The sequence below is a fragment of the Scyliorhinus torazame genome, chromosome 14 (assembly GCF_047496885.1).
Source record: "Scyliorhinus torazame isolate Kashiwa2021f chromosome 14, sScyTor2.1, whole genome shotgun sequence".
Lineage (NCBI taxonomy): Eukaryota > Metazoa > Chordata > Chondrichthyes > Carcharhiniformes > Scyliorhinidae > Scyliorhinus > Scyliorhinus torazame.
Genome location: NC_092720.1, coordinates 122407044 through 122416083, shown reverse-complemented (window position 1 = coordinate 122416083; position 9040 = coordinate 122407044).

Here is a 9040-nt window from a genome sequence, read left to right as displayed (position 1 = left end):
GGACCGACAGTAATCATAGACGGAAACATCCAGGAGTGACAGCAATCGGAGGCTGAAACATCCAGGGGAGACAGCAATCGGAGGCTGAAACATCCGGGGGAGACAGCAATCGGAGGCTGAAACATCCGGGGAGATGGCAATTGGAGACGAAAACATCCAGGACCGATAGTAATCATAGACGGAAACATCCAGGAGTGACAGCAATCGGAGACTGAAACATCCGGGGAGACAGCAATCGGAGACGGAAACATCCAGGACCGATAGTAATCATAGACGGAAACATCCAGGAGCTACAGCAATCGGAGAAGGAAACATCCGGGGGAGACAGCAATCGGAGACGGAAACATCCAGGAGTGACAGCAATCGGAGGCTGAAACATCCAGGGAGACAGCAATTGAAGGCCCACTGCATCACAGGACCCAGCTGGGTCCAATTAGATGTCGAGCCTCTGGACCAGATTATCCCGGAGCTGATGCAGACACTAGGGTGCTGCCATTAGATTCAGCGAGGGTGTCAGTGGCACTCCAGTGGGGCCATAACCGATTGGAGGAGTCCCAAAGGCTACGGGCACTCGAGGTGGCGCCGGCACTCCGTAGATCCGAGGTCAGCACTGCTAGGATTACGACCGCAGTGGAAAGCCTGGAGCACGACGTCAGCAGCAAGAGTGGTGGTGTCCAAGGCGTGGCTCAGTCAGTGACATTCATAGCTGAGGGCCTAGACAGCCTTTCCTGGTTGCTGGGGGACGAGTCCCTGATGCCTTCTCTGGCGTCTAGCTGCCTGGACTGCCATCACCACTGTGATGGCAGCTGCTACGGTGTCCACAATTTAACCCATAATGTGCTATTTGTAAGGAATTGGAGAGGGTGCGAGACCGACAATCAGTTGTGGCTTCCACCCCGGGACCCGTGGATCCCCCAAACCTCCCCCACCCTTACATTCTCTGCCATCTCTCAGGGTGCCATCCAACTAACTGATTGTGCAAAGGGACACCATCCTGCACATGCACACGCATGGGCACCGGACTCCAGGTCTCAGACCCCAGACCCCTGGCGGGGACATTACTTAGAGCAGTCTCAGGTGTGGTGATATGCATCACTGTAAGTACACAACGGGTTAATGTAAAAACACGTAGACTAGATAGACACTAGAGGGAGCACCAGAGACATGACACACAGACATTTAACCAATAGGTCAGTAAGATAGGGCACGACCAATGGGCAGCCACGGTACACACAGAGGTGACACTACCACAGGAGGGCATTACACTAACCCATATAAAAGGACACAGCACACATGCTCAGTCTCTTTCCAGTGGTGACACTCAGTGAGTACAGACACAGGGTTGATTGAACATCACACCCATCATGTGGATTGTAGCAGACTGCTTCATCAGTCTGAGTAGCTAGAGAAGGATTAACAGTAGAGTCGAATCCAAGGCTTTTCACAGTAACTTCATTTGAAGCCTAATTGTGACAATAAGCGATTTTCATTTCATTCATGTATGAGAATTGTTAATAGTTTAATAAACATTTTAAAGCTATCTCCAAGTCTGAACCTTCCTTTGTCAGAGTGCACATCAAGGAAGCAGCTTATGCTACGTCAAGTGCATAACAAAACATGGTACCAGTGAGTAACTGTTTAAATCCATAAAGTTACAACTCATTTAACAGCGACAAGCAGCAACAGCACCCAGGCAAGATGATCGCGATTCCGGTTCCACAGCGGCTCAGGTGCCACGGCAATCTCAGTGCAAACTGGCGTGCATTCAGGCAAAGGTTTGAGATCTTCCTGGTAGCAGCCGACCTACAAGACGTGGCCGATGCTGAAAAGACAGAGCTTCTGCTCACCATCGCGGGTGCCAGAGCAGAAGAAATCTTCAAAACATTCAAGTTCTCCAAAGGGCAAAACAGGAGCGACTTCCAGGCACTCCTGGACAAATTCGAACAATACTGCGAGAAAAACACAAACAAACCAACAGAAAATGGTAAGAGAGGCGCCAATACTCACCACGAGGCCGAGGTCCCGGAGCAACGGACGACAATTTTGATCGGTGGCCATCTTGGAAAAGGTTCCCCGGGTGGAACAAACCATTACAAGGGGACATAAATTTAAGGTGAAAGGTGGAAGATATAGGAGGGATATCAGAGGTAGGTTCTTTACCCAGAGAGTAGTGGGGGCATGGAATGCACTGCCTGTGGAAGTAGTTGAGTCGGAAACATTAGGGACCTTCAAGCAGCTATTGGATAGGTATATGGATTACAGTAAAATGATAGTGTAGATTTATTTGTTCTCAAGGGCAGCACGGTAGCATTGTGGATAGCACAATTGCTTCACAGCTCCAGGGTCCCAGGTTCGATTCCGGCTTGGGTCACTGTCTGTGCGAAGTCTGCACGTCCTCCCCGTGTCTGCGTGGGTTTCCTCCGGGTGCTCCGGTTTCCTCCCACAGTCCAAAGATGTGCGGGTTAGGTGAATTGGCCAATGATAAATTGCCCTTAATGTCCAAATTGCCCTTGGTGTTGGGTGGAAGTGTTGAGTTTGGGTAGGGTGCTCTTTCCAAGAGCCGGTGCAGACTCAAAGGGCCGAATGGCCTCCTTCTGCACTGTAAATTCAATGTTAATCTATGATTAATCTAGGACAAAGGTTCGGCACAACATCGTGGGCCAAAGGGCCTGTTCTGTGCTGTATTTTTCTATGTTCTATGTTCTATGTACCGCACATGCGCAGTTGAGAGAAATGCACAAAGTAAAGGAACAGCGATCTGCGCATGCTCAAACGCTTCCTACGCACTACGTCACACGCTTCGTGACGTCAGAAGTCCCGGACCACGCCCAATTAAAGGGGAAATGTCCCAAAACAAGAAAAGAAAATTTTAAAGCCTCAAAACAAGATTCTTTCACCTGGAACGACAGCACAATGCCTGAAATCCGACCAGTAGCTGAAAGTAACCTCCGCAAAACCCTGCAACAAGCAGTTAGCACCGCACAAAGAGATGATACAGTCTTTGAAGGCTATGACTCAGACTTTGAATTCTTCTTTGGACATCGCAAGCCCAATGCCAGCTCCGACACAAAAGGTAATGATATGGTCCTAGTAGACTCCGACTCAGACGATGATTTCATCATTGGAGATGGTGACCCCAGTACCAAATCCGAATGGCAACGAGATGTGTTCTACAGTGAAGAATCCGACACAGACGCGGATGTGTTCTTCGGATTTGAGGATCTTCAGCCCAGCATGTTTGACATCCCGACTTGTGAGTGCAGGATTATGCTGCGGCCTGACGCCAAGAGACAGAGAGCGGTACAAGCCCACAGAGAGCGGCCTGCTGCCACACAGAGAGTGGTCCACACACTGCGAAGGGTCCCCGACTCCACACAGAGAGTGGTCCACGCACCACAAAAGGTCCCAGCCTCTACACAGAAAGCGATGAAAAATTCCACAGCGAGACAACTGCACGTCTCCACACAAGAAGTGACTCCAGTGACACAAGCCTCCACAGCGAGCTCGTGGACAGCCTCCACGATAGAAGCAACGCAGGACTCCAAAGCGCAGCCTTCCATGAACAAGGCCATGAGGGTCTCGCAACCTCCTCTGAGCAACCAGCAGCAGACGATGCAGGTCTACAACGCTCAAGTGAACAACAGAAAGACTATGACAGTCTGCCACGCTCAAGTGTGCAGCAAGCAGTCTATGACAGTCTACCACGCTCAAGTGCAAAGCAAGAAGACACTGAGGCTCTACCCACTGTATGTGCGACAAGTGACGATGGCATCCCACTTCCCATACCTGATGTGCAACGTGACAGACCTCAGCTAGTGTGTACAGAGGCACTCGACAATCACAGTCAGACTACTGGTGACTCCGGTGACACCACGTTACTTCAAACCTCATTCGCTCGAGCCTCTCCACAAGCAAATGCATTCCTGACTGAAATGACTCCGGATTGGGAGCAAGAAGAAACCTCAGCTGACTCAAGTGAACCTGCAATGATTCCAGACGGGTAGCGTCAAGAAACCAAAGCTGATTCCGGTGAAACAGACCAGACTCCAGACGGGGAGCATCGACAAGCCAAAACTGACTCAGGTGACACAGACCAGACTCCAGACGGGGAGCATCCACAAGCCAAAGCTGATTCAAGTAAGCCGGACATGACTCCAGACGGGGAGCGCCGCAAACTCAGTGACGGCACGCTCAAGGAAACAGCAGATGCCACAAAGGACGCTGACACGAGTAACTGTGTGAAGGACTCGTATTATCCACAGAGTGTGGTCCTTGAGCGCGGCAAACACGACAACAAAACCAACCAACACAACAACAACATCAGAAACAATGGCAAGAAGCGTACCAAAGGCAACAACGTCGTCAACAAGCACGACAAAAACAACAACAATGGAACAACGACTGGTACGACATGGTACAACTCTACAAATGAGGGACACTGTTACTGCTTAGCTCAGTACAATGACATACCATGGCAGGACGATGCATCTTACCAATTCACGTTTGCTGCACTACCAACAGGCAACATGGCTTTCAGGACAGATTGCATACATCGCTACCACAAGCATCGGAAGAAAAAAAGACTCCAAATCAGACAACAAAATGATGTGACCACTTCTTGGTTCCTTCAGCACAGGGACACTGATGGCGTTTACAATGCAATGCCACCATCAACATCACCAACTCACCAACCAAACAAGAAAGCCACTCGACCATAATAATTACTGGATTTTGGACTCATACATATGATTTGGATTTATTGTTTAATGATCACTGTTATCATAACTTGTACAGAGCATCACTTATCTACCTGTTTTTTATTCAATTTTCTTTAACTGTAGAGAAGATATGTAACACGAAAAAAGGGGGATGTGGTGATATGCATCACTGTAAGTACACAAGGGGTTAATGTAAATACACGTAGACTAGATAGACACTAGAGGGAGCACCAGAGACATGACACACAGACATTTAACCAATAGCCCAGTAAGATAGGACACGACCAATGGGCATTCATGATACACACAATAGGTGACACTACCACAGGAGGGCATTGCACCAACCTATATAAAATAACACAGCACACATGCTCAGTCTCTTTCAATCAACAGGGTTGATTGAATATCACACCCACCACGTGGATTGTAGCAGACTGGTTTGTCAGTCTGAGTTGCTGTAGGATTAACAGTAGAGTCGAATCCAAGTAGGAGAATTGGACATAGTTTAATAAACGTGTTAAAGCTATCTCCAAGTCTGAATCTTCCTTTGTCAGAGAGCACATCAAGAAAGCAGCTTATGCCAAGTCAAGAGCATAAAAAAACATCAGGTTCCCTCTCCGATCCACACACCCACTCTCTGGTTATGGGATGTCCCCAGTGCTGGAGAACCAGCTCTTGGATGTTTGATTGATGGCTGCTGACTCTGTGTGTTGATACCACCAGTGTTCAGGCAAAGTGTCCAGGCCTCACAGTCTGATTGGGATGCTAGGCAGCAACACTCACCTACAACATGGCACGTCTACCCAGGGAATCCACTTGGGAGCTGCGGAGTGCTCACATAACTAACATCGCCAATTCCCTATTGGCAATAGCCTTCAGTTGTGCAGCCAGAGGCCACCAGTCAGTGGGAATTAAAGTAACCTGCACCATTTACCAAGGTTAGTCTCTGTACTCAGGGTGTTCGGTGGGACGGATGGGCAGCAGCTGAGGTTGTCCCTGTTGTGCATATGCATGATCTGGCAGTGGCATGTTGGACCCGCGGGCGCTGAGCCAATCATCCCCCAGCCCAGAGGTGACTCCCCCAACCAGACCTGTCCCCTCACCCGTCCCGAGCACTGGGGAAGCAGCCCCGATGCCCCCGAGCTGATTGCTCGATTTCTACAATGGCTACTCACCTCCACCGAGCCCCAAAGCAGCCATTGTGCTAGCTTCATGTTTTTAAGTAGATGTGTGAAAGGGCGCCGGCATGACTGCTCACTGGGGTGCCAGTTAGATCACGGGTGGCTATTCGATAGAGGGTCCTTCCCGTTAATGGGAATGGCCTTAATTGGTGATTTATGGTTTCTCACTACATTGCAGCGGGATCCGGATCTTGCCAATGGGAGCAGGCCAGTTAAATCGGAAACCAATCGCCGCATGGCGCAGTTCCCTACTTCGGCCTATCCCGCAATCTAATCAGCTTGTGTTGATTCGTACCTGGCATGACGTGGTCGTTAGATCACACACCCCAAAATCTGAAATAATGAGGCAAAGTTTCCAAAAATGTTAAAAGATGTGAGGTGCTCCTCTCTTCAGTAAAGCCCAAATCACCCAATGCTACTGCTGGTCATGCTCATGCTTTCTCACATGTCATGCCTTCAGCTGCTAAGGCCTACGCTCTGGTATAACCTCCCTCAACCTCTTTTCCTCCTTTAAGACACCAAACCTACCACTTTGGCAATGCACCCTAATACCTCTTTTTGAGGACATTGCCAATGAGGTAGATAACGGGGAGCCAATAGATGTGGTATATCTTGATTTCCAGAAAGCCTTTGACAAGGTGCCACACAAAAGGTTGCTGCATAAGATAAAGATGCATGGCATTAAGGGTAAAGTAGTAGCATGGATAGAGGATTGGTTAATTAATAGAAAGCAAAGTGTTGGGATTAATGGGTGTTTCTCTGGTTGGCAATCAGTAGCTAGTGGTGTCCCTCAGGGATCAGTGTTGGGCCCACAATTGTTCACAATTTACATAGATGATTTGGAGTTGGGGACCAAGGGCAATGTGTCCAAGTTTGCAGACGACACTAAGATGAGTGGTAAAGCAAAAAGTGCAGAGGATACTGGAAGTCTGCAGATGGAATTGGATAGGCTAAGTGAATGGGCTAGGGTCTGGCAGATGGAATACAATGTTGACAAATGTGAGGTTATCCATTTTGGTAGGAATAACAGCAAAAGGGATTCTTATTTAAATGATAAAATATTAAAACATGCTGCTGTGCAGAGAGACCTGGGTGTGCTAGTGCATGAGTCGCAAAAAGCTGGTTTACAGGTGCAACAGGTGATTTTTATTATTTTTTAATTTTTTTATTCTCCTCCTTTTTCACATTTTCTCCCACATGTACATCCATCAACAATAAACAATAATCAGCAAGATATGTCAGTCCCCATTATAACAACGATCCCATTGACCCACCAACCCCCAAACCTCAACCCGCATGTTTACATAAACAAATGACAAAAAGGAATCAAGGATTACCCGGAGTCACCCTTAATCTTACACAGCTCCCCCTCCCCCACCCCCCCCCCACCCCAGGTCTCCAGCTCCTCCCGTCCACTGCCTCTTGTAAAACTCCTCCTCCCAACCTCGGTTCCTTCCCCCCAACTTTCACCCCGGCTAGACCACTCGGACCCTGTTCTGCCAGGCTCCGATGGCCGCAGCCCTTCCCCCCAACTCACTCCCGTTCACTGGCCGGCTTAAACCGGCCAGCGTGGAGGCCCCCGCCCGGGTCCCTTTCCCACTTGCCCGGCCCTAGGAAAGCCCAAAGATCCCCTTTTAGCACACAAACCCCGCATATCCACCTACACCCCAAAGAGCCCTCATTTCGAGTGAAAGTCCCGTCCCTTCCCTTGTCCAAATATATACCACATTGGCTCCTTTAGTCTCTACACCCGCGCGCAGTGATACAAAAAAGAAGAAAATACAGTCATGTGGTTACATCGGCACATGGCCATTCCTCAATTTGTCAGTTCTGCCACAGTCCTTCTGCTTTCGCAAACTCCTCCGCTGCTTCCGCCGTTCCAAAATAAAAGTCCCTGAGCTTGTAAGTCACCCTCAGCTTCGTTGGACATACAATGCCGCACCGCACCTTGCTATTGTACAGTGCCCTCTTCACCCGGTTGAAGGCAGCCCGCCTCCTTGCCAGCTCCACCGTAAAGTCCTGGTATACACGTATACCAGCTCCAGCCCACTGCACCACCCGCTTCTGCTTGGCCCAGCTCAGGACCTTCTCCTTCACACTGTACCTACGGAAGCACACAGTCACTGCCCTTGGCGGCTCACTCGCCTTTGGTACAGGCCTCCACGACCAATGAGCCCGATCCAGTTCATATCGGAAGGGATCCTCCCCCTCCCCCAATAGTTTTGCCAGCATCGCGGCAAAATACTCAGTTGGCTTCGGTCCTTCAACTCCTTCGGGTAGCCCCACAATCCTCAAATTCTGTCACCTGGATCTGTTTTCCAGGTCTTCCATTTTTCCTCGCAGATCCTTGTTAGTGTCCATCACCTTCCGCATCTCTTTCCCCATCGAGGCAAGTTGATCACCGTGCTGCAATAACGTCTCCTCCACTTCCTTCAGCGCCTCCCCTTGCTCTCGCACCTCCGCCACTGCGCTCGCCACCTCCGTCCTCACCGGGGAATCCGCCTCCTCCACCAGCAGACTCAAAACCTCCCTCATCTCCTTCCTCACCGTCTCCATGCATTTCGCAATCTGCGCCAACTGCTTTTCAAATTCCGCAGCCATCACCTTAGTTATTTCTTCAGCCGTAAGCAGTGCGGCCTTCCCTGGTGCTCCAGCCTCCATTTTCCTTGGTGACCCCGCGGTGACCTTTCCACTCCCTGACGGACCTTCAGCTGGTTTTTTTTCGGCCGTTTTTTTGCTCACTCACGACATTTTTCTGTGGGGGTTTTTTTCCCTCCTGTGTCTTCACTGTGCCTCCTCCGTGCCTTCTCCCTGCTTCTGTCGCCTCCGTTGTCCCTGGGACCGGGCTTAAAGCCCCGAAAATGCTGTTCCCGAATGGGAGCCCTCCATTGTGCGGCCGCCTCCCGCCCGCCGTCACCGGAAGTCGGTGCAACAGGTGATTAAGAAGGCAAATGGAATTTTGTCCTTCATTGCTAGAGGGATGGAGTTTAAGACTAGGGAGGTTATGCTGCAATTGTATAAGGTGTTAGTGAGGTCATACCTGGAGTATTGTGTTCAGTTTCGGTCTCCTTACTTGAGAAAGGACGTACTGGCACTGGAGCGTGTGCAGAGGAGATTCACTAGGTTAATCACAGAGCTGAA